General features: G+C 42.1%; 1 protein-coding gene and 1 pseudogene across 10 annotated transcripts in view; one reads left to right on the top strand and one right to left on the bottom strand.

Annotated features, from left to right (window-relative positions):
* CAMK1D (calcium/calmodulin dependent protein kinase ID) overlaps positions 1 to 25,490 on the top strand; it is a 464,674-nt gene that overhangs the window by 288,446 nt on the left and 150,738 nt on the right. The window lies entirely within an intron of this gene.
* LOC100346737 (zinc finger CCCH domain-containing protein 15 pseudogene) lies at positions 13,080 to 15,083 on the bottom strand (annotated as a pseudogene).

Genomic DNA, 25,490 nt, shown 5'->3' with positions numbered 1-25,490 from the left:
GCCAGAGTGAACAACCTCACAGTGCGACCCAGCCTTAGAATTGCAAGCTCTCTGTAACTTCCTAATGTGCCAAGTCCAGATGTTGTTGCCCCAAGACACCTCAGGGGACCCGAGATGAAGTGCGCGTTGCTCTCGCCTCTAGGAGAAACTGCTACCCTTGTCTTCATGGGTGGAGATGCTGGGGAGGGAAGCAGGTGGTAGCTGTGTGCTCCATCCTTTCCCTTCTACTCTTCCCTTGGTGGATAAGTGCACCAGCGATTGAAGTGGGAATTCATGCCAGAGGAAAGAAGAGTCCCACTGGAGTCACACCTTGACTCTGTCACTCCCGTTAGATTACACCTGCATTCTAATACCACTGAAGATGACGAAAGAAATGAGAAAGCGAGATATTCAGGTAGAGGCTCTACCTGAGCATGTATTTTTAAAAACTTTGGATGGAATTGGTCTCCTTATTCACATAAATGTTTACTCTAGGTGATAGAATCCCTAGGAGTATTCCAGGACTACATTTATTAAATGGAAGTGATAGAAATTGCATGCTTGAACCATTACCCAAGTAAATAAATTCTGGAGCACTATAATATTGAGCTTAATGATACAAGAGGATTTTTGTTGAAGTTTCGAATATATACTTGATTACATTATTTATTGATGATTTTTAGACTTTGGATTGCCAAAGATATGCAGAAGCTTTGATGGTTAGCCTAACCATTAATTTTTCATGTATTTTTATCCTTATGAATGTTTAAACAACATCTTAAGTTGGATTATGTGAGGATGCAAATAAGTGTTCATCAGTGCGTTTATTGCCTCTCTCAGTATCTTGAAAATATTTTAGGAGAGTATGAAATTTTTGTATAAATATTTTTAAAGTCTTTAAGCTGGAAGCCTGTGGGTGACCTTTTGTGTCAAATGGCGGTCTTGGGTGGTGGCCAGCAGTCTTAGCGATTTCTCTGTTGGAGTCAGCCAGGAAACTGACTATGACTAACTAAAACTATTATGCTGCCAAGGTCAACAGCTTTTGCCTGCTGGGTCACATGCTACCTCTCCAGGTACTAAAGTGCAATATTTTCTGGTTCCTGCTCTTTTGTTTGTTGTATGATTTGCCACACTTCCGATTTTTCCTTGAGAGCAAGAGTTCTCCGAAAATTTCAGGACGCTCCCTGGAACTGGCTTTGTTTTACACCGGTCTCCTCTCACAGGTGCAGGTGAAGCATTATCTTAAACTCAGATTGTCTAGTGGGAGGTGTGTGACACTTTGATGATGAGCAAAAGCCCCACAGTATGTCAGCTGTGTATTTAACTGTGTTCATTTATATTGGTAAAGAAAAAAGTCCTAACACTGGAATCCAAAGCTGTATGTATTTTTTTTTATTTCATATTGTGGCTAAGCAGCTACAGCTAAACATCAGAGAACCCCAAATATGTATAATCTCAGCTCTGCCCTCTCATCAGCTGGTGGAATTGGGCACATGTCTGGGTCTGAGCACCATGTCTGGGTCTGAGCACCAGTTTCTATGATGAGAAAAAAATGGGGATCCTAAGAATGTGTAGGTTGAAGGACAAAAGTGAGTAGTGCAGGAGAGAATGGGGTGCGAGATGGTCTGTCACACACAGTAGGTCCTCAGGACATAGTGGTTTCTTTATGGACATCTGTGTCCTTTCATCAGATTTCTCTGCAGATGGTCTTTAACTTGACAAGGTCAAGTTCAGGGAAACCTGAGTTTTTCCTTCCTATGCTTCTTGGTTGTGTACATACCAGCACAATGTTTTGGAAAGATGAGTTTGGCATGTGAGCCTGGAAGTCTCTAGAACAGAACCAACCTCAGAACCATGCTTGGAAGTCCTTGTTGGCACAGCTCTCCCTACTCCCTCCCTGAGCTTCTCTAAGGGGGCTTCCGCCCTCTCTTGCCATTATAAAACCTCATTAATATGGCCAACGCTCATGGAGAATTTATAGTAATTCAAGGATGAATTAGGCAGATTGTCAGGCAGATTAATCATAACATCCAGATCTAGAGGTGATGAATATTTGCACTACCTAAAGAAAAGACTGTATTTGTGCTACTAAGCAGTTTAGAAGCACTGTTTACATGAACACTGGATATTGCATAATGTTAACCTGTTTGATTCTGTTTTCCTTGGTTCTTGTTACTTTTTTAACAACCAGCTTTACTGAGGAATGGTGTGCCTACACTTCACCATATTTTTTTAAATAGTGATGAACATGCTAGAATCATGCTCAAGAAGTCACCACCATGATCAAGATACAGAAAATGTCCATCACCCCTAAAAGATTTTGTGAAGTCCTCCCTCCCTCACACATGACTCCAGTCAACCAGTGATCTTTCACTCACTAGAGACTTTTATTTTCTAAAATATTATCTATGTGAACTCATAGCACACACTCTTCAGTGTCTGACTTATTTCTCCCATAAGTGTTTGAATGCTCATCCGTGTAGTAGGGAGGCTTAGTTGGACATTATGCTTTCTAACAAGTAGTATTCCACTGTGTGGATGGTCCACGTGCTATCTGGCCTTTGATGGACATTTGGGTTGTTCGCAGTTTGCAGGCTGTTGGGAATAAAACTGCTTTGAATAGTCTTGTGCAAGCTTTTGGGGGCATGTTTGAGTAAAGACCCAGTAGTAGGATGAGTGGGTCATATGGTAATGGTAAGCGTTATGTTTAATTTTTAAAGAAGCTCTCAGTTTCCCAAAGTCTGCTGGCAGTGTATGTAAATTCTTGCCATTCTGCATTCTTGCGGCAGTCCTCGATTTTAGTCCTGCTGGTGGGTGTGTCCTGGTATCTTACAGTGGTTGTGATCTGCATTTCCTGATGACTGATGGTGATGGTCATCTTTGTATGCCCTCACTGGTCATTTGTCCTCATATACCTTCTTTGTAAAGTGTCTTTTCAGATCTTTTGCTAAGGTTTTATTGGATCATCATCCTATTAGTGGGTTTTAAGTGGTCTTCATATATTCTGTTTGGTCAGTTATGTGTAATATGAATATTTTCCCCTAATCTGTAGCTTGTTTTTTTGTTTTAATAATGGTGACTTTTTGAAAAAGAGCTTTATTGAGATATAATTCACATACTCATTTATAATTCACTTGTATAAGGTATGTAACGAACTTTTTAAAGTTACAAGTTGAAGCATCATCACAGACTAATTTTAGGGCATTTTTGTCTCTCCAAATGCAACTCTGTTTACTAGCAGTCTTTCTCAGTTCTTCCCTGCTCAGTCCCTAGAAATCATTTACTCTTAGTCTCTATGGATTTGCTTGTTTTGGACATTTCATGTGAATGGAATATACAATATATGGGCTTTTGGGACTGACCTCTTTGAATTAGTGTAATGTTTTCAAGGTTTATCTACATTGCAGTGTGTATCAAAGTTTCATTCCTTTTTATTGCCATGTGGGATTTCATTATATTTATATACCACATTGTATGTATCTACTCACTATTGATTGACATTTAAGTTGTTTCCACTTTTTGACTGCATGAACATGATGCTGAGCATATTCATCCACCAGGCTTTGTGTGGACAGATGGTTTCATGTCCTTTGGATAAATACCAAGGAGTAGAATCATTGGGTCAAATAGTACTTCTATGAACTGCCAAACTGTTTTCCAAATTGATCACACCATTTTGGTCTCATGAGTTATGTATGAGGTTTCCAGCTTTTGTATATATATATATTTTTTAATATCTGTCTTTTATTTGAAGAGTGACAGAGACCGAGGTGGGGGAAAGATGGCGGAGAAGACACACACACATACATACATACATACACATACACACACACAGTGCAAGAGCGAGAGAGAGAAATGACTATCTTCCATCCTAGGATCCTAGATCAGGCTAAAGCCAGGAGCTTGAAACCCCATTCAGGTCTCCCACGTGAGTGGTAGGGGTGTAAGCACTTAGGCCATTTTCTGCTGCTTTCTCAAGTGCATTAGCAGGGAGCGATTTCGGAAGTAGAGCAACCAGGACTTGCATCTGTAACCTGATATGGGATACTGGTGTTGAACTGCATCATAATGCTGGCCCCAACTTTTCTACATCTTTGCCAACACTTATTACTGTCTTGTCTTTTCTTTTCTTTTCTTTTCTTTCTTTCTTGTTTTTTTTTTTTTTAAAGATTTATTTATATATTTGAAAGAGCTACAGAGAGAGAGAAATCTTCCAACTGCTAGTTCACTCCCCAAGTGCTGCAATGGCCAGGGCTGAGCCAGGCTAAAGCCAAGATCCAGGAGCTTCCTCCAGGTCTCCCACGTGGGTGGAGGGGTCCAAGAAGTTGGGCCATGTTCTGCTGATTTTCCAGGAGAATTAGTAGGGAGCTGGATCAGAAGTGGTGCAGCTGGAACTCGAACTGACATCCATATGGGATGCTGGCAGGCACTGCATACAGCAGCTTAACCCGCTGTGCCACAGTGCCGGCCCTCATTGTCTGCCTTTGTGATGGTAGTAAGCATGAACTGAGATCTTGTGGTTGTGGGGTGTATCTCTCTGATGACTGATGATGCTGAACATCTTGTCATGTGCTTATTGACTACTTTATATCTTCTGTAGAGAAATACCTTCTCAGATTCTCAGATATTTTATTTATTTTTTTATCTTTTATTTATTTATTTATTTTTTTGACAGGCAGAGTGGACAGTGAGAGAGAGAGACAGAGAGAAAGGTCTTCCTTTGCTGTTGGTTCACCCTCCAATGGCCGCCGCGGCTGGCGCGTTGCACTGATCCGATGGCAGGAGCCAGGTGCTTCTCCTGGTCTTCCATGGGGTGCAGAGCCCAAGCACTTGGGCCATCCTCCACTGCACTCCCTGGCCACAGCAGAGAACTGGCCTGGAAGAGGGGCAACCGGGAAAGAATCCAGCGCCCCGACTGGGACTAGAACCTGGTGTGCCGGCGCCGCAAGGCGGAGGATTAGCCTAGTGAGCCGCGGTGCCAGCTAGATATTTCATTAATTTTACAATTTGGTGATTTACCTTTTATTGCATTTTCTAAGACATATTTTATATATATATATATATATATATATATATATATATATCCCTTACAGTTTGCAAATTTTCCCCCATTCTGTTGATTACCTTTTTACTTTTTTGCTAGTATCATTTGTAACATAAAAATTTTAACTCTGATATAGTCTAATTTTGTATTTTTTTTGTTGTTTATGGTGTGTTGTTTATGGTTATGTTTTTGGTATCAAATCTAAGAAACTACATCCTAATTCTTAGTGGTACCTTCAGAATATGGCAAGTTTTAGTGATGATGAAATTTTTTTAATGGTTAATGCTTTTTTTTGTCTTGTACAAGAAGGCTTTGCCTACTCTATATTTGCAAATATTTTTCTTCTAGAACTCCTATGGTGTTGGTTTTTCCATTTAGGTATGTTTCAGGACCAATTTTTTCCCCCAAAGAAACCTTTTATTTAAGGAATACAAATTTCATACATTTCATAAGTATAGCTTTAGGAATATAATGATTCTTCCCTTCATACCCACCCTCTCACCCCTCTCCTCCTCCTCCTCCTTCTTCCATTCCCAGTCTCATTCTTCACTAAGATCCATTTTCAATTAACTTTATACACAGAAGACCAGCTCTATACTAAGTAAAGAGTTCAACAATTTGCATGAGAGAAAACAAAAACTGTTCCTCAACGGTCAAGACAAGGTCTGTTCAAAGTCATTGCATCTCAAAGTTAATTTCACTTATTTTTTTCCTTTTTTGAAACTTAATTAACTTTAAAGAAGCACCCGAGAATAATACATCTTTTGCACGCACTTAGACATAACTATAACTTGTGAAATATAAGAATATCCTCCACTAATACATTAAAAGAAAGTAAGTCCTTGAGAACAAGTTTTATCATTAATTAAGGAAGTACCTAAGAAGACAAGCAATGGAGTTGGACACTTTGGCAAAACTAAAACTTATGAGACGTGAGAATATCCTGGGCTGGCGCCGTGGCACAGTAGGTTAATCCTCTGCCTGCGGGGCAGGCACCCCATATGGGCGCCAGTTCAAGTCCCAGCTGCTCCACTTTCAACCCATCTCTCTGCTATGGCCTGGGAAAGCACCAGAAAATGGCCCAAGTTCTTGGGCGTCTGCACCCACGTGGGAGACCAGTAAGAAGCTCCTGGCTTTGGATGGGCACAGCTCTGGCTGTTGCAGCCATTGGGGAGTAAACCAATGGACTGAAGACCTTTCTGTCTCTCCCTCTCACTGTCTGTAACTCTACCTCTCAAATAAAGAAAGAACAAAAAGAATATCCTCTACTTAATATACTAAAATGAAATAAATCTTTGAGAACAAGTTTAACCGTTAACTCTCATAATGCAACTCTTTGAAGACAGAGGTCCTGCATGGGAAGTTAGTGCACAGTGACTCCTGTTGTTAACTTAATTACTAACACTCTAATATATGACATCAGTGATCACTCGAGGCTCTTGACATGAGCTGCCTAGGCTATGGAAGCCTTTTGAATTGGCAGACTTCTTTAATATTTAGACAAGGCCATAAGCAAAGTGAAAGTTCTCTCCTCCCTTCAGAGAAAAATACCTCCTTCTTTGATGACCACTTCTTTCCACTGTGGTCTCACCCACAGAGGTCCTTCATATAAGACATTTTTTGCCACAGTGTCTTGGCTTTCCACTGCTGAAATGACTAATTTCACATTAATTTTGATCTATGGCATGATGTCTTCTTTTTCTCATAGGGTATCCACTTTTCAGCATCCATTTGTTGAAAAGACTTTTATTTTCAGAATTAATTGCATTGGCATCTTTGTCAAAAATGAACTGACCATATCTGGCTGGGTTACTTTCTGGACTCATTATTCTGATTCATTACTCTGTATGTCTGTCCATTTGTTCATAGCACACTGTCTTGTGTGATGTAGCTTTATAGCAAGCCTTAAAATAGGTAATGCACGCCTTCTAACTGTGTACTCTTTTCTTTAAATTGTTTTGGCTAGTCTATATTTTTTGCATTTTCATAGGAATTTTAGAGTCAACTTTTTTCCCCCAAAAGATACTGTGGGAATTTTGTTTGGGGTTACACCAAAGCTGTGTGTCAACCTGAGAATTAGTAACAACTAAAAAGAATTGAACATTTTGGTTCATAAGCATGATCAGTCTCCTCATTTATTTTGATCTTTCCCTACTGTCAATCATGTTTATAATTTTAAGAATGTAGGCCCTCCTTATCTTTGGTCAGTTTATTCAGAAATACTTCAATTACTTGATCTTATTATATAAATGGATTTTTCTCTTTCTGCTAATATATAAAAATACAATGTTTTTTTTTTTTGCATTAACCTATGACCTTACTGAATTCACTTATTACTGTATTAGTTGTTTGGTAGATTTCTTAGCATTTTCTATCTAAACAATAATGTCATCTGCAATTTACATAATTGTAGTTAATTCCCAACAGAATTCTACTTGGTAAAATTTTGATAGTTCATTTGTAAATATTAAGTGCACTTTAATGTCATTAATAATATCTTTAATATTTTTGAAAATATTTAGAAAAGTCAAATTAGCCTCTTAATTGCTTCCTCTTTTCCATTGATATCCTGAATCAGTGAGATTTTGAAAGCACAATGTCCCTTCCTTCAAAAGAAAGAAGGAAAATCTTGATGCATTAAAATGTAATACTACTGGAATAGTCTTTTGGTTTAGTTTGAGGATTTTGTGGACTATGTTATCATTTTTCTGGTACGTTTGTTTGTGTTTGGCAAAACTCAATAGTTCTTGTTCCTGAAAACTCATCTCATTTCTGTCTGGGTCATTGGAAAGTGGTTTTATTTTGTTCCTTTGGGTTTTTTGTTTGTCTATTTGTGTTTGTTTTTGTTCTAATAGAGCTTGGAAAGTTCTCGATTTCCTAATACTTAGGCTTTAGAACACAACTTTTGGGGGGACTCCATTTCACAATGTTTGTGCCTGGGAAGTTTTTGGTTTCCTGGGAAACAAAAGCTTGAGCACTGAAGCTCAGATACAACAGAGGCTGCTCAGCACCCTAATTTTATTACTGCTCTAATTGCTATTTCAGTTCTGAGAATTGTAGCTTATTTGTCCCTGTGCTGCTACAGAAAAAGGGACTTGATTGTTTATAGAGGTCTATATTTGAATTTTATTTGGAGGATTGGACAAATATTTTTTTCAGAATGCTTTTCTTGGGGGGACATTCTTCTTTCGACATGGGGAAGGTCATTATGACACAAAGATAAGTTACGCAGGGGTGTTTCGGGGTTCAATCCTCATCTGACCTTGCTTGTCGGATATCTGTCCATGTATTTGGTTAAGTTGAAGGACACCCCCTTGACTCTCCCATTTCACTTCTGTAACGTCTTAGGAAGTAAACTTGAGGCTGGTACAGTGGAGAGGAGTCCGAGTGCTTATGAAACAGAGAAGATGCAGATTCTGTTCCTTATTGAATTAAATTGTTTTTTTCAGTTACACTTACATTTCCATGTGTGGGTTCACAGCTGAGTTTGCATCTCCGGCCTGGACCCCTCTGTGGAGCTCCAGTCTTGTATGTCCAACTGTCTGCTCAGCACTTCCCCTGGGCTCCGTTGTCAGATCCAAAATAGACTCACATTTGCCACAGAAATCAGCTTCTGCTGCCTGTCTCAGCAGCTCTACTCCTGCAGTTGTTGGGGCCAAGACTCAGGACACACCCTTGGCTCATCCTCTCCCACACCCGGTCATCCCATCCCTCGGCAAATCCTGTGTCACCAATTGCACGTACACACCAGCATACTCCAGAAAGTTCATGGAGAAATGGAACTAAAAGCTGAGTTTATTTTTGTGTAAGAAAGTTTTGGAGTCCGTGCATAGTTTTATCATAAAATATGTTTCCTGTGAATTTTGAAGAGGAATCCAGCCACACGTACCATCTCCACATCTACCACACTTGTCTGAGACATGGCAGGTTCACATGGAAGACCTCTCTTTCTACCCCCAACCCTGCCCAGATGCACTGCTGTCTCACAGTGTGTTGGGCAAACCTCGTCATACGTTTCTTAGAAAACTCCCATTGACTTTCCATGTTAGGCTAAAGACACAGTTCTTACCATGGTCTCCAGGGCTCCATGTGTCTCGGTCTCTAACCTTTCTTATGTCCCATCCCACTCTGTCGCCCTTGCATTCAGCCACATCCAGGCCGGCATACTTGCTGTTCTCAAACACACCCAGGAACCACTGTGCCTGGAACACATTCCTGTTCCCTTGAACAACTTAATCGACCTGGAATGAAAGAAATACTAAAATTTATGCAAATGGCATCTTTGCGTTGAGGTACTCCCCTAGCTGCCCTGTATAAAAAAGCAACTCCCCTCACCAACTCCTACCACACACACATTTCCTGCCCCTCTGCAACTCCGTCTCTCTGCATAGCACTTGTCATCCTCTGAAATGTTGTCTCTGCTTTTTTGTCCATTAAGGTGGTTCTTGTACATTACGGCAGCTACTTAGTAAATATTTGCCCAACTAGGAATAATGGCTAACACATTCATCTACTCATTTAACCCCTTGAACAATCTTAGGAGCTGCTATTATTACAATTTTATATGAAGAACCTGTGCAGAGGCTGATCAATCAGTTAGCAACTCGATATGCACCCTTGAGTACTGTAATATATAAGACACTGACCACATTTTCTAGGGAAATATCTCATAGGTGTTATTAATATAACTGATTCTGTTTACCTGGAAAAGTTTGTGAGTTATGATTCAGTGATGATTAAAAACAGAGCTAACTAGACAACACTGTGGTTTTTTTTGTGGCTTGTAGAAAAAAAAGTAGTCAGTAATTTTCTCATAATAATTTATTAAAATTAGCTCATTACATCTGCAGTATTTATTCATTTATTTCTTAGATAGTGTTTACAATGGGTAAGTGAATGAATGAGTGCATTTTACCAATGTTGTCATGTGTTACTTTGTACTTATTCCACATAAGATGTCAATATTTCTTTCATTTTATGATACCATTAAGATATGCACAATTAAAATTACCTACTGAGCTTGAAAAAAAAAAACAGGATTAAATGCACATTATTTAAAGAGTATTAACTTGGTTCCTGACTGGCCCAAGTCATGGAAATATATGCAGCTTCCCTGATAAAATACGGTTTATCTCCTCTGTTGGCTTGTGTGTGAGGCTTTTTGAATGGTTCCCTATTTGTGGGGGTTGCCGGTGTTAGCTTTCACGGGGATATTGTATTCATAATTCATACTCTGTGTTCTCAGAAGCAGTTTTAATTAGAACACAAATTATGACTCCCAATAGAAAGCATTCTGTAAGTAGCCAAGCATAATAATGAAAAAAGAAGGATCTCTGGGTATGGCACCTTAATATATTTACATATAAATGACCAAAATCTTATCTTTGTCCACCACCACAGTCCCTCATTGAGAGCCTAGTAGGCTTTTGATGGTTTCTGTTCAGTATTGGGCAGGTGGGAAGGGGGGTGGGCAACACCAACACGGCTCAGTGAATGCAGAGAAGGTAACGGACATGATTGTTTGGGGCAGCATTGTGCCAGGCGCCCTCACCCAAGTCTCTTAAGTGGAGGGTGATTCCGGGCGAGCCGGGGCAGGTGTTCTGGTTTGGCGCCCCCATCTCTTGGGGGCAGGTGTTCTGGTTTGGTGCCCCCATCTCTTCTCTGAGCTCAAGTTCCAGCTCTTCCACTTCTGATTCAGCTTCTTGCTAATGTGCACCCTGGGAGGCAACAGGGAGTGGCTCAAATACTTGGGTCCCTGCCACGCACGCACATGGGAGTCCCAGACAGAGTTCCATGCTCCTAGCTTTGGCCTCGTCCAGCCCTGGCTGTGGTGGGCATTTGGGGGGTGAACCAGTGGATGAAAGGTTCTGTGCCCTCCTCAACTTTCTCTCCCTCCCACTCTCTCTCTCTCCCTCTTTCTCTGTGTGTGTGTGTTTATACACGTGCACATCTCTGTTTCTCAAATTCAAAGACAATGAATAAATAGGGTGTTTTTGTTTTTTAAGTTACTCAGGTGGAAGTGCTAGGTGTGGTGTGGGGGAGGCTGTGCTCCAGGCTAAAAGGCAGTAGAGAGGCCTTCGGGAGCCTGGGGTAGGGGGTGGGGTTCAGCCTGTCAGGGTGTGGTCTCCGAGGGGTCAGTCTCTGCGGGGCTCAGTCACTGAGGTCCCACTCTGCAAGGAGCTGAGTCTGTGTGGGGCTTCATCTCGGGGACACCATCTGTGTGGGACTCAGCCTGTGTGAAGCTGTGGGCGGGGCTCTGGCTGTGAGGAGAGCAGGGGTGGAGGTTTGGCCTGTGAAGGATTCCGTCTCTGAGCATTGTTGTGGTGGGAGTTCAGGCCAGCAGTTGTCGGGGGGCTGTGTGACATCGTGGTGCAGATACGGCTGGAGAGGCCCACAGAGGTGAACTCAGTAGTTGTAGCTGCTGGCTGCTGCTCTGACATTCTCCAGTCTAGTTACTGAATAGGCTTTGTTGTTTATTTCTTTTTTCTGCCTCTGCAAACCCTACTGAGATATAAAAGGTAATGGAGAGTGAAGGAGGGAGGTCTGGGAAAACCAAGATCTACTAGAACCATGAATCCATATTCCTAGGTTCCAGTGTCTGGAATTGCCAGTGTAAAATCATGTTTTTGAGGTTTTTCCATTTTTAAAGTAAGCATTTTTAACTGTAAATTTCCTCTTAGCACCTCTTTTACTGCACCCCATAAGCTTTGGTACATTGTATTTTCACTTCCATTTCCTTTAACACATTTGCCAATTTCCTTCATGATTTCAGTTTCTTTGTCCTTGGTGAAGAGTACGTTGTTTAATTTCTATGGATTTGTGAATTTTCTGGTTTTTCTTCTGTTGTTGACTTCTGGTTTTCTTCCACTGGAGTCAGAAAAGATGCTTCATGTGGTTTTGATGTTGTAAAATTTATTAAGATTTATAGCCAAGTATATGGTCTGCCTGGAGCACGTCCATGTGAACTTGAGAAAAATGTATTTCTGCGTTTTTGACTGAAGGGTTCCATGGGTGTCTGGAGGATCAGTTGATCTGTAGTGTTATTCAAGTCATCTCTTTCCTTATTGATGTTTTGTTTAGTTCTAACCAGTATTGAAAGTAGAATATCAAAGTCTCCAAGTATTATTATAGAGCCATTTCTTTCTTTTCTTTTGAAATATTTATTTATTTGAAAGAGTTACAGAGGCAGAGAGAGAGAGAGAGAGAGAGAGAGAGAGGTCTTCTATCCACTGGTCCTCTACCCAAATGGCAGCAGCGGCCAAAGCTGGGCCGATCTGAAGCCAGGGGCCTAGAGCTTCTTCCGGATCTCCCATGCCCGTGCAGGGGCCCAAGCACTTGGGCCACCTTCTGCTTTCCCAGGCCATAGCAGAGAGCTGGATCGCAAGTGGAGCAGCTGGACTGAAACCTGTGCCCGAATGGGATGCTGGCACTGCAAGTGGCAGCTTTACCCACTGTGCCACAGCGTTGGCCCCAGTATTTCTTTCTTTAATTCTGTCAATATTTTTATCCTATATTTTAGAGCTCTGATGTTGGTTGTGTGAATGTTTATAATTGCTGTGTCTTCTTAGTAAATTAACCCTTTTATTGACATAAAATGTCCTTCTTTGTATCTTACAATTTTTGCTTCTTTTATATTATTAATATGACTTTTTAAGTTTAAGCATTTTCACGGTACTTATTTTTAAATTTGAGAGAGAGCTAGATAGGTACAGAGAGAGGGCTCCCATCTGCTGGTTGACTCCCCAAATGCCTGCAATGTCTAGGACTGGGCTGGGCCGAAGCTGGCCCAATCAATCTGAGTCTCCCATGTAGGTGGCAGAAGCCCAATTACTTGAGCCATCTCCACTGCTTCCAAGGGTGTGTCCTAGCAGGAAGCAGGAGTCAGGAGTCAGAGGCAGGCACTGGACCTGGAAACTCTGATATGGGACATGGGCATCTCAATCTTGAGGCCAAATGCCTGTTGCCAGAAAATTTTTCTAAACACCATCTCACCCATTTCATTCAGTGTGAATGACATCTTTCATTAACATGTAAGGAGTCCTTAAAGAACACAAAGTTTTTTTTTTTTTAATTTTAATGTATGACGGTCTTTATTTACAACTTTATTGGCAAAAAAGAAGAGGGAAAACTTTTAAACACTTTAACACAGGGCATTATAACTGATCCTGTCAGATTAAAGTCCCATTTTAAATGTCCATCTACTTGTCCAAAGATATACAATACTGAATCTGCATATGCAGTTTCCTTTATGAAGTACAGTTCTCATATTCAGGCAGTCTTTTAAACATATAAATACAAAGGAAATGAAATCACTCACTAAAAACTGCATCAAATGAAGGGTATTTTAAAGTAAATTTATGTTGTTCAGGGAATAACACATGCCCAATGAGAACCAAAAGCTGAAAAAGCAGTTACAATTCCTACTTGAGTGGACAGTTACAACAATCAATCATTTTCTGCAATGACCATTATATTTTCAATTTATCATGAACTACTCTGAACTTACTATGAGATGTAGTCAAAGTCAGAAGAGAAGACGTAGGGAGAATATTCCTTTTTTGGAGAACAAACCCTCTAGAATCAGCATGAGAAACAAACATCCTGTTGATTCTAGGCGGAAAAAAATTAATGTAGTCAATTTCAACTCACGTTGAGCTGACTTAATTTTGTCATTGACTTGCTTGGTGTCATTCTTCTAAATCAAGTGTGTTTAATTCTTCTTCTAGTTCATCCAAATCTTCCCCAGTAAAAAGATTTTCATCAACAGGAACGGCATCAGTGGCTCCATTTTCCTGCCCTTCCCCTTCATTGTCTTCTTCCAGATCACTTCTTTCACCATTTTCAGCCCCACCTCCAGAAGCTTCGCTTAATTTGTTTTCGTCTTTATCTGAAGTATATGTGCTGAATCTTTCAAGACTGGCTACAGTAATACCTGTCTCATCTACATCTCTTGGGACGTACAGGCTTAAATCTATGTCATTAACGCTCATTGAATCATCAACCTCATCACCACCTGTTCCTTGGGTGTAATGGGTATCATCTGCTTCTTCATCATCATCATTGACCAATTCAGGACGAAATTCAAATACCTCACGACCACTGATCACTAGTGCTTTGCCTGCTTTGAAGTCAGCTTTTCTTCTTTCCATATCTTGTTCAAGTCTATCAATTTTTTCTTGTCTTTTCCTTTTTTTCCATGCAAGAAAAGATTCTAGAGTGATTTTGGTAACATTTGGGCCTAGGGCAGCACGCTCTCTTTCAATTAGATCTTCTAATGAAATTTCATCCTCTTTCTCTTCTTTCTTTTTGTCTTTTTTCAACACAAATCCAGGAGGAAGTGCATGGCGATACATGCAATTATCGCCCCCTCCAGGGCAAACCCCAAACCAGCCATACTTGTTGTTTTCAATGGCTTCAAGGAAATGCTTGCATACTATTTGAGTTTTTGGTTTTTTCTTTTCCGCCTCACCGTGCTTCTTGTTCACTACTTCTTCCAGCTTTTTCTCATCCCAATTATCCATAGTATCCTTTTCAAGTTCTTCATCTCTTGCATCAATGTAAACACTCTGCTTTTCACATTTTCTCTCCAGAGTCAAGTCATGAGAGAATTTACACTTATCTCCTTTAGCATATTGTCCTTGCTTGAAGAATGCACATACTACGGACTTGGGATCTGCACCTTTACTAATTTTTTGAGCAGCAACTACAGGCTTGAAGAGCTCATTTAGTTCCTGTAATTCTTTCTTCTTGTCATCTTTCTTCAATTTCTTCTCAGCTTCACTTTGTGCTACCTGACGTGGATTTTGTTGACCAAATTTAACCTGATGAGTGACAGCTTTGATAAACTTCTGTTGCTTTGCTCCTTTCTTATTCTTTAGACCAAAAGTTTTGTCTTTGGTAATCTTTTCCTTCTTTTTCTGCTCCGCCTTTTTGCTGCCCCCGGCCTGAGCCTGTTTCTTGGGGGGCATTGCGGAGACAGGTGGCACCGGCCAGACTTAAATGCAGCTGGATACCGTCGGGGGATCTGGCCCCGCGGCAAGAGGAGGAAGACCCGGCCACCGTCGCCAAAGAATACAAAGTTTTACATCTCAGGAATCATATGGTTACTAGTACTGAAATTTTTTTTGACAGGCAGAGTTAGTGAGAGAGAGAGACAGAGAAAGGTCTTCCTTCCGTTGGTTCACCCCCCAAATGGCCACTATGGCAGTCGCGCCGCACCGATCCAAAGCCAGGAGCCAGGTGCTTCTCCTGGTCTCCCATGCGGGTGCAGGGCCCAAAGCACTTGGGCCATCTTCCACTGCCTTCCCGGGCCACAGCAGAGAGCTGGACTGGAAGAGGAGCAACTGGGACAGAATCCAGCACCCCAACCGGGACTAGAACCCGGGGTGCCGGCACTGCAGGTGGAGGATTAGCGTAGTGAGCTGCAGCGCCAGCCACTAATACTGAAATTTGACAGTCCATTGATTGTCATAAAGAATAGAATCATTCTCAAAATAAAAAGCATCAGTTGCAGAAATTATCTGTTTATTCACAGGTGGATTGTGTAGCTATTTATTTGAGTTAAGAACACATAATATCTGAGTCAGTGAGCTTAGGCTTGTAAAAACAGAACATAAGAGGTGTTGCCATAGACTCCATTGCTGCTAATTCCCTAATAGATCAACACTTGGGGCATATTGAAAGAGCGCCTATGCAGTAATCAGTTTCAGAATGTATCAGATTAGACTTTCTAGGTTGAGATGCTCCTGATGATGATTTATTAAAAGAAACAGGCTCTCTGCTCCAACTAAACCCGAGTCCTTGTCCCCTGCGACTTCACTGTCAGCTTCCTGCCCCATGTTTTCTCTGCGTCTTCCGTTCCAGGAGTTTTCCTTCTACTCCTTGCGGGTGTCTACACCCTTCTTTTCTTCTGTTCAAGCCCAATAAACTTAATTTCTTGCAATCCCACTCTTCATGCCCTTCTGTCTGAAAGCCACCCACCTCTGTACCCCAGCACATCCATCTGGCCGTCACCCTCCATTCAGGGTCTCTTCTCCACCCTGGGATCCCAAAGCACGCTCCTCGGTCCTCAAGGAAAACTGTCATTATGAGTTACAGTTGTTTCTTACCTGTGAGCACCCTCCATCTATGATCCCAGTGGCCGGAGCCCACAGAATATTTCCCTTTCCTGAAATCCTACAGCATTTTAAACATCGGTATTGATTACTATACTGACCGTTCATTCATTCACTGAACAAGTAATATGGAACCCCTACCTTGTGCAGCCTGGCATTGTTAGTGGGGGTACAGCAATGAGTAAGATGAATGCCTTCCCCCTGTAAATCCTATGTGATTACAGGAGAGATGGACAGCAGACAGACAAGTAGCGTGATAAGCAATGGAGTTTGTCATAGGTAGTGTTATAGTCTGTTGAGAAAAATAAAAAATCAGGGGATTAGCAAAACTGGCAGGTGGGTGGGAGGTTTGGCTGCTCAGTACAAAATGGTCATGGGACATCTGAGCACAGACTTGCAGGAGGTGGGGTGATCAGGACCAGGTCTGGATTCGTGGGTTTGTGGTCACACGGAGCCTGAGGTCAGGAGGCCCCACCTTTGAGTTTCAATGCTTGGTTATTGCCATCTGGAAAGTCTTCATCATTGCATGTTTGAATTTGTGTGTGTGTGTGTGCATTTAAAGATTTATTTATTTATTTGAAAGAGTTACAGAGAGAGGGAGAGAGAGATCTTCCATCCGCTGGTTCACTCTCCAAACGGCCACAATAGCCAGGGCTGGGCCAGGCCAAAGCCAGGAATAGGATCCAGGAACTGCAGCCGGGTCCCTCATGTAATGTAGCAGAGACCTTTGTCATTGTCTTTTAATTAAACTTGTTTCTAACTGACAGGATAACAGTTGAGGTAGAGACCTTCCCAAGGGCAGAAGCAGAAAAGGAATCATCTGTCCTGGGAATGAAATGTGGCTGTTATCTACTTGCCTATGAATGCTTCAGCTGCAATGCCTGTCTGCTTATATGTAGCCATTTCAAGGTTCTGCTCATTAGCACAGAGCATTGATGTTAACCCTCGCCAGACAGCTTACAGCTCAGTGTGGGGGTGGAAACAAAAACCATCTAAGGACGTTGGCATGTGCAGTATTGTATCATTCCTGTGGCCACCATGTAATATTAGGATACTCAATCAGATGTATGCAAGCAACCATATAAGGGAGACAAAGAGTTGCTAAAACCATGGGTAAGGGAAAACCCTTATTTGTTTGGGGCTCAGGATTTTGGATAAGAAACTCCACCTGGGCCTTATGCTGGCATAATAAAAGACTACTTCCTGTTAAAAGGCCTTGGTGTCTTGTCTCAGTACATGAATCCTGCTACAGTAGGTGGCAGGGGCCCAAACACTTGGGCCATCTTCTGCTGCTTTTCCCAGGCCATTAGTAGGTATCTGGATTGGAAGTGGAGCAGCTGGGATACTAACAGGTACCCACATGGGGATGTCACAATACCGGCCCCGTGAATTTGTGTTTTTTAATCTGATGGGACAGTGGAGGGCCTGGCCCCAGGTGTCAGGAGGGCGGGGACCCCAGGGGGCTGGAGAGGGGTCTGCACTCACCCTGCTAGTAAGAATCCCACAGCTCAGGCAGCATGGCCTCAGAATACAAATAAAAAACATGAAAAGCAAGGAAAAGTCCTTTTCGCTCCTGCCATCTGAATAAGGGGCCCACATCTTGATCTTGCGTGGGTCCCACGAGTTATATAGCCAGCACCATGCGTGGTGGTCGGACGCAAAGTGTCCTGGCCCAGGGGCCTGCAGGCACAGCATGAGAAATAATGTGTGCTGTGTGTGTGTGGTGGGGGCAAGGGGCCTGTGTGGCTGGCGGGAGGTGCAGCCAGGAGACAGGCCTGCTGGCAGCCTGGCGACACTGCAGTTTCTGCCCGTTCTGGGGCAGCTCTTTCTCAGTGCTCAGATCCTGGCTGGCTGAAGGGAGTCTGGGTGCCAGCTTGAGTAAGGGATGTGCACCCCAAGGTGACCTTGTAAATCATCCAACCCCACCATAGCTTCAGTCTCCTATGTCTTTTTTGCTGCCCCTGGTTTTCTCAGCGTGCACCTCCATAAAGCAGGCTGAGATGTGGGAATCTCAGCAGTGTGAGGGCTTCTGCGTGTGCAGCAAAGTCGTCCCACCTGCTGAGATATTTCTTTTTTTTTTAATTTTTAAAGATTTATTTATTTATTTGAAAGTCAGAGTTACACAGAGAGGAGAGGCAGAGAGAGAGAGAGAGAAATCTTCCATCCGATGGTTCACTCCCCAATTGGCCACAACTCCCAGAGCTGCACCAATCTGAAGCCAGGAGCCAGGAGCTTCTTCCGGGTCTCCGACATGGGCGCAGGGACCCAAGGACTTGGGCCATCCTCCACTGCCCTCCCAGGCCATAGCAGAGAGCTGGATTGAAAGTGGAGCAGCCGGGTCTCGAACTGGTGCCCATATGGAATGCCGGTGCATCAGGCCAGGGCGTTAACCCACTGCACCACAGCACCAGCCCCTGCTGAGATACTTCTAAAGCCGTGTCTTATCTCTCCAAATCCTCAAAGCCTAGTGAATTACACATGTTGGTCATGATGCTGGTGCGGCGGCCCCAGCACATGATGGAAATCTGGTTTTTCCCACGAGGAGAGATGCGAACAGCTGGGGTTTTTGAGCAGTGCTCCAGTTCTGGTTTCGAAACAGGTGTCCAGAATTCTGCCAGGCCCTCCTTTTGCCACACCCAGATGATTCATGTTACAGCTTGAAGTAGAAGTGCCTTGCTGCCTGTGTGTCCTAGGCTCCCGAGCCCCATTCCCTGCCATCCGTCCTTCCTGCCCACTGCCAGTCTCGGCCCACTCTCTCACTCACTCATGTCCCCATCCCCTAGGACCTGGACGATCAGGATGGTGCCACCAGTGTCCATGTGGACAACCCATCAAATGACCTGCCCTGTGCCTGGGCCTGCTGCTGTCCTACCCAGGGCCACTCTCAAGAATGGGGCTCCCCAAAGCTTCTCTTTGCTCTGTGATCTTAATCTCCACCACTCTGTGTCTGCCTTTAGCTTGGTGGACAACTGCCCACTTTCTGCTGTGCTAGGGCCTGTTCTTCTTTTTCATGATTTATTCCAGTTTTATTTTCCCATCTCCATTTTAATAACAGATCCAGAGAACTGATTGACACTATTGTAAGCTGTCACTGTTGTGTAGCACCTATGGATTTGCGATTTCTGCATTTTTGTTGAACAGGGTGATGCTGTCTTTTTTGAAACAGAAGTGGAAAAGAAGCGATCCTTTAAATGAAGCAGTCAGTGTATGTGGATGCTTCGTTCTCAGATAGTGATGGAAATGTGCCACTCCCAGAGGAAAGGCTCGAGGACACATTTGCAACCTGCAGCTTAGGAAGTCAGGAGATGAGCGCCATTGGAATCCCTCCCAGAACGCAAGACTGCAACAGGGAGCCATTCCTAGTTTAAAATTTTTGCACCACCATCTTTATGTCTGTTCTTCAGTGTCATTGAGAGAAGTGAGTTTATTGAGAGCCCCTAGTGCCCGTCCTCCTGCCGGGCTTCTCCATCCAGCCTGACCCCCCAAGCCTCCCCATAGTCTCTCCTGCCTGCATCATTTCTTCTTTGCCCGGCTGGTCCACTCTGCAGATGCAAAACCTGACGTCAGTGCAACTGCCTGCACCCTCTGCTCCTGCTTCGGGGCTGCTGGGTCCCTTGGCAGCTTAGAGCTGCAGAGAAGCCCGTGGGCCCTGACCGTAGCCCAGCCCTCAGCACCGCTTCCCTTCCTTTCCTGCAATTCCGGTTCAACTCATCTCTCGTTCTCTTACATTTCATTTATTCCAGACATTTATTCCTCCTTCTTAACCACCTGTTTCCGAGTTTTTGAGAGAGTACTTTGTAAATCACTTCAGTCATACTGGAATGATATACAGCTGCTGCTGCTGCTTTTTTTTTTTTTTAACAGGATTTGATGAAATTTTAATAGACTTTTTTATAGTAATTTGGGTTTTATAGCAATATTGAGGGGAGATACAGAGATTTCCTATATATCCCTTATCCCTACACATGTATAACCTTTCCCACATTCTGTATCTTGTACCACAATGATACGTTTGTTAGAATCCACTAACTGTGCTGACACATTGCCATCACCCAGAGTCTGTAGTTGTTATTAGGGTTCACTCTTGGTGTAGGTGCTGTACATTCTGTGGATTTTGACAAATGTGTAATGACACATATCCATCATTATAGTGTCATTCAGAATAGTACTACTGCCCTGAAGATGAGCTCTGCTTCCCCATTCACCCTGCCCTCCTCCCTAACCCCTGCAATCACCCATGCTGTTATTGTCTCTGTTCTTAGAGAATTAGAATGTCACAGAGTCAGAGTCATACAGCGTACAGTCTTTTCAGATCGACGCCTTTCAATTAGTAATGCTCGATTAAGATTCCTCCACGCTTTCTTTTTAGTGTTGAATTGTATGCCATTGTCTGGGTATGCCATGTTCACCTACTGAAGGGTATCTTGGTTGTTTCCTGGTTTGGGCAGTGATGAATAAAGCCACTGTAAATATCTGTGTGCAGGTTTTTGTGTGGACATAGCTTTCGATTCATTTCTGTAAGTAACAAAGAACATGATGGCTGGTATGGATCATGGGAGAATGTTGCATGAGAGACTGTCAGACACCTCCAGAGTGGCTATGCCATTTTGCATTGCCAGCAGCAATGAATTGAGAGCTCCTGTTGTTGAAATCTCCTCCAACACTGGTGTTTTCTAGTAGGTAGAGAGTGGTTATTTTATTTGGCAATTTCCTAATGACATGACAGGAAGCATCTTTTCATGTACTTATTTGTCATCTTTGTATCTGCTTTGGTGAGATGTTTGGGTCTTTTGTTCTTTTTAAAATTGGGCCATTTATTTTCTTATTGTTGGGTTTTTAAGTGTTCTTTTGATATTTAGGATAACAGTCCTGTATCAGGTCGGTCTATTACAAATATTTTCTCCCTATCTGTGGCTTCTCTTTTCAGTTTTCCTGAGTGTGTCTTTCCCAGAGTAGAAGTTTTTAATTTTATTGAAGTCTGGCTCCTAAGTTCTTTCTTTGTGGATTAGGCCTTTGGTGTTTGTCTTTAAATAGTCATTGCTACACCCAAGGTCACCTAGATTTTCTCCTGTGTTTTCTCTAGGAGGTCTGTAGGTTTTGTGTTTTATATTTAGATCTGTGATCCATTTTGAGTTCATTTTTGTGGTGGATGTAGGGTTTGTATTTAGATTCTTCCCCCCCCCCCACATGTAATGTCCAGTTTTTGGAGCACAGCTTGTTGAAAGTCTTGTTGAAAATACTGCCTTTTCTCCATTGTGTTGCCTTTGCTCATTTTTCCTTTTTTTTTTTTTTTTGTTATTTGACAGATAGAGTTAGAGAGAGAGAGAGAGAGAGAGAGAGAGAGAGAGAAAGGTCTTCCTCCATTGGTTCACCCCCTAAATGGCCGCTGTGGCCGATGCTGTGCTGATCTGAAGCCAGGAGCCAGGTGCTTCCTCCTGGTCTCCCATGCAGGTGCAGGAGCCCAAGCACTTAGGCCATCCTCCACTGCCCTCCCGGGCCACAGCAGAGAGCTGGACTGGAAGAGGAGCAACCAAGACTAGAACCCGGTGCCCGTATGGGATGCTGGCACCACAGGCAGAGGATTAACCAAGTGAGCCATGGCGCCGGCCCCACCTTTGCTCATTTTTCCAAGATTGATTGACCATACTTATGTGGATCCATTTCTGGGTTCTCTGTTCTGTTCATTTGCTCTTTCTTTCTCTTCTTTTGCCAGTATCACACCATCTTGACACTACCATTTTATAATCAGCCTTGAAGTCAGATAGAATCAATCCTCTGGCTTCTTCCTTCTCCTTTAAGGTATTGTTGGCTCTTCAGAATCTTTTGCTGTTTCATATAAACTTTAGAATTTATTGATAGCCATCAAGTACTTGCTGAGTTCCTCCCTCCTCCCCTCCCTTCTCCCCCCCCTTCCCCCCCTTCCTTCCTTCCTTCCTCACATCAAAGGTTGCATTCATTTGAGAAGTATCAATACATGTTCAGTGTTGAGACTATTTGTAGCACTTACAGTATATACAAAGCAAAGCAGCATTAGACTACTGTTGTTCACATTTGAAAAACAGATTTAAGCTTTATGCTAATTTAACATTATAGTTCATGCAGTGACATTATTATTATTTCATATTTTTTTCTTCTGAAACTCAATAAGCAAGTTATATGAGCACATGGAATAATGCCATGTCTTCTTCCTAATTTTTTAAACTTTTATTTAATGAATATAAATTTTCAAAGTACAGATTATGGATTACAATGGCTCCCCCCCATAACTTCCCTCCCACCCGCAACCCTCCCCTTTCCTGCTCCCTCTCCCCTTCCATTCACATCAAGATTCATTTTCATTTCTCTTATATACAGAAGATCAGTTTAGTATATATAAGTAAAGATTTCAACAGTTTGCACCCACACAGAAACACAAAGTGAAAATGTCTTCTTCCTAATAATGGTAAATTTTAAAATCCAAATACTTTGTATCATGGAAACTTTACCTAGCTGTACAAAGGCTCCCAAATACAGTACAGTCATACAGTTTCTTCTTTGTAGATCCATTAATTTATAGTTATTTTAGTGCAGATAAATGCAGGGCACTGCTCCATATTATTGAGCAACAAAAATGTCAGTGTGTCTCTACCTGCATTTGAGTAGGAGCACAGCACAGCCACAGCCATGGGAAGTAAATGCCCTCACATGTCCTCCACTGCTTCCCGGGTTCCGTTTCATGTCACGGGAGCTAGTCTAATGGCTACTGTCAGGTCTCAACTGTCTCTGAAACTCCTTTATTAACTGTTAAAGTTTAACTAATAGAACATTGATAGTCTCAATAAGCTAGTATTTTTCTTACTCTTCACTAACTAGTGTAAATACAATAGGTAATGTTTTAAATTTCTATAGACAACTTATTAAGATGATTAAAAGTATCTAAAATACCATTAGTGGGTAAAATATTAACAAAAAATGGCACTAAGAGTATTTTTGAGGCTACTTTTTTCCTAACTAGGAATGCTGTGGGATTCACAGTGAACACAGATGTAAGACACTTTAACCCTGCTGTGTTAGAACAGCAATAGTAAGAGTAAATGCATAAAGCACAGAAAGAAAAGCAGGATTGCAGGAGAAAGATCTAGTAAACCCTTGAATTTCAGATGCCTTTAACACAAAAGGGTTCACAGTGCTTATAAGCACTATCAATGTTTTCATCCTTTAAGTAGTTCAGAACTTTATTTCATTTCTAATTTTATCCAGAAATAAAAACCCAATTCATTACATAATGTATCATCAATCTCAGTTTTCAAGTATTCAAGGATACAACCCCAAGTAGTTTCTTTTGTGGCAACAACACACTTATGGACTGAGTTTCAAAGACAAGGAAAAATTCATTTAAATTAACTGATACACTCTTCTGCCCAAAGAACTAAGACTTAACACTGTAATCACTCCAAAGGTATGTAATAAGAGAAGGAAAAAAAAGGTGGTCCAGTAAAATCAATGTCTTCTTTTTAAAAAGATTAAAAAGCAGTCTGCATTAATATGTGGCTAGATTCTCAGTAACAGGATCTTCTGAAGTGTAAGGAACTATAGAAGAAAAACCAGGGTAAGTTCAATTTCCCTGCTGTTTTCCCATAAATGTTCCTGTTGTCTACTTTGGATTTCCTTTGTACTTTTACTGGGAGATTTTCTTTCCTCCCCTTCTTTCATAGTGATGACCTTGTTTCTGTGTTTCTGTGTGTAGCACATCTTTAAGCATTGTTTGCAAGGCTGGACAAGTAATGACAGATTCTTCCAATTTGTTTGTTATAGAAGGTCTTTATTTCACCTTCCTTCGTAAATGAGAGCTTTGCAGGGTACAGTGTTCTGAGTTGACAGTTTTTTTCTTTTAAGACTCGGACTATACCTCGCCATTCCCTCCTAGCCTGTAGGGTGCCTGCTGTGAGTCTAATTGGAGACCCTCTGCAAGTAATCTCTGATGTGCATTTTAGAATCTTTGCTTTATGTTTTTCTGTGGAAGGTTTGACTACAATGTGTCGTAGTAAAGATCTTTTCTGGTCTTGTCTATTAGGAGTTCTATGTGCTTCCTGCACTTGGACATCCCTTTCTTTCTCCAAAGTAGGAAAGTTTCCTCTAATTATTTCATTAAAAAGGCCTTCTAATCCATTCTCTTTCCAGGCCTTCAGGAACTTCTAAGACTCATATGTTGAGTCATTTGATACTATCCCATAAATCTCTAACACTGTTTTTTTAAGTTTTCTAATTTCTTTTTCTTCTTCTTCCTCTTCTTCTTCTTTCTTCTTTCTTCTTCCTTCTTCCTTCTTCCTTCTTCCTTCTTCTTTCTTCTTTCTTCTGTCTGACTATAAAATTTCTCGGATATTCTTTCTTCTCTTTCACCGAGTCTGTTGTTCAGGCTTTCCATCACATTTTTATTTGATCTTTTGAATTGTTCGTTTCCAGTATTTCATTTTGATTTCTCTCTCTTTTTTTAAAAATTTGTTTGACAGGTAGAGTTATAGACAGAGAGAGAGAAAGGTCTTCCTTCCATTGGTTCACCCCCCAAATGGCCGCGTGCTGCACTGATCCAAAGCCAGGTGCCTCTTCCTGGTCTCCCATGTGGGTGCAGGGGCCTAAGGACCTGGGCCATCCTCCACTGCCCTCCTGGGCCACAGCAGAGAGCTGGACTGGAAGAGGAGCAACTGAGACTAGAACCCGGCACCCATATGGGATGCCGGCGCCACAGGCGGAGGATTAACCAAGTGAGCCACGGCACCGGCCCCTTGATTTCTCTTTAAAATCTCAATTTCATGGGGGAAAATGTCCACTCGTGTCATGTATAGATTTGGTTAATTTATGGATTTACTTCTGACTACTTCTAAGTAATCCTATGATCAACTTTTTAAATTCTGTTTCCAGTATTTCTTCAATCTCTTCATTTTCACGTTCTAGTATTAATGTGTTACTGTGTTCCTTTGGAGACCTCATGTTGTCTTTCTTATTCTTATTTCTGGAGTTACTGCATTTATTTTTGGGCATTTGTAAAAGTACCTGTTGTTTTTTTAATTTTCCCCCTGTGATGGCTTTTATCTTTGGACTATGCCTCTGTGGCTTAGTGGAGTGTCTGTTCTTCCATTGAATACCCTGAGGCATGTGCTGGGTGTGGCCAGGGAGCTCTGTTCAGTGCTCCAGGGTGAGGGGAGAGCCCAAAGTGACACCCAAATTGGCCTGGTAAATTCTCTCTCTCTTCCCTAGAGAAGAGGATTAATCTGCTCTGTTGGCATAGTCTCACGCTTACCTCCATTCCTCCAAGGAGACCAATGCCTGGTTGCTAGCCCCGGTGCCTCACTGCCACAAGAACCATACAGAGGAGC

This window comes from Oryctolagus cuniculus, chromosome 13 (assembly GCF_964237555.1).
Source record: "Oryctolagus cuniculus chromosome 13, mOryCun1.1, whole genome shotgun sequence".
Taxonomy (NCBI): Eukaryota; Metazoa; Chordata; class Mammalia; order Lagomorpha; family Leporidae; genus Oryctolagus; species Oryctolagus cuniculus.
The sequence above is the reverse complement of the archived record's forward strand: the minus strand, read 5'-3'. Positions and strand labels throughout refer to the sequence as shown.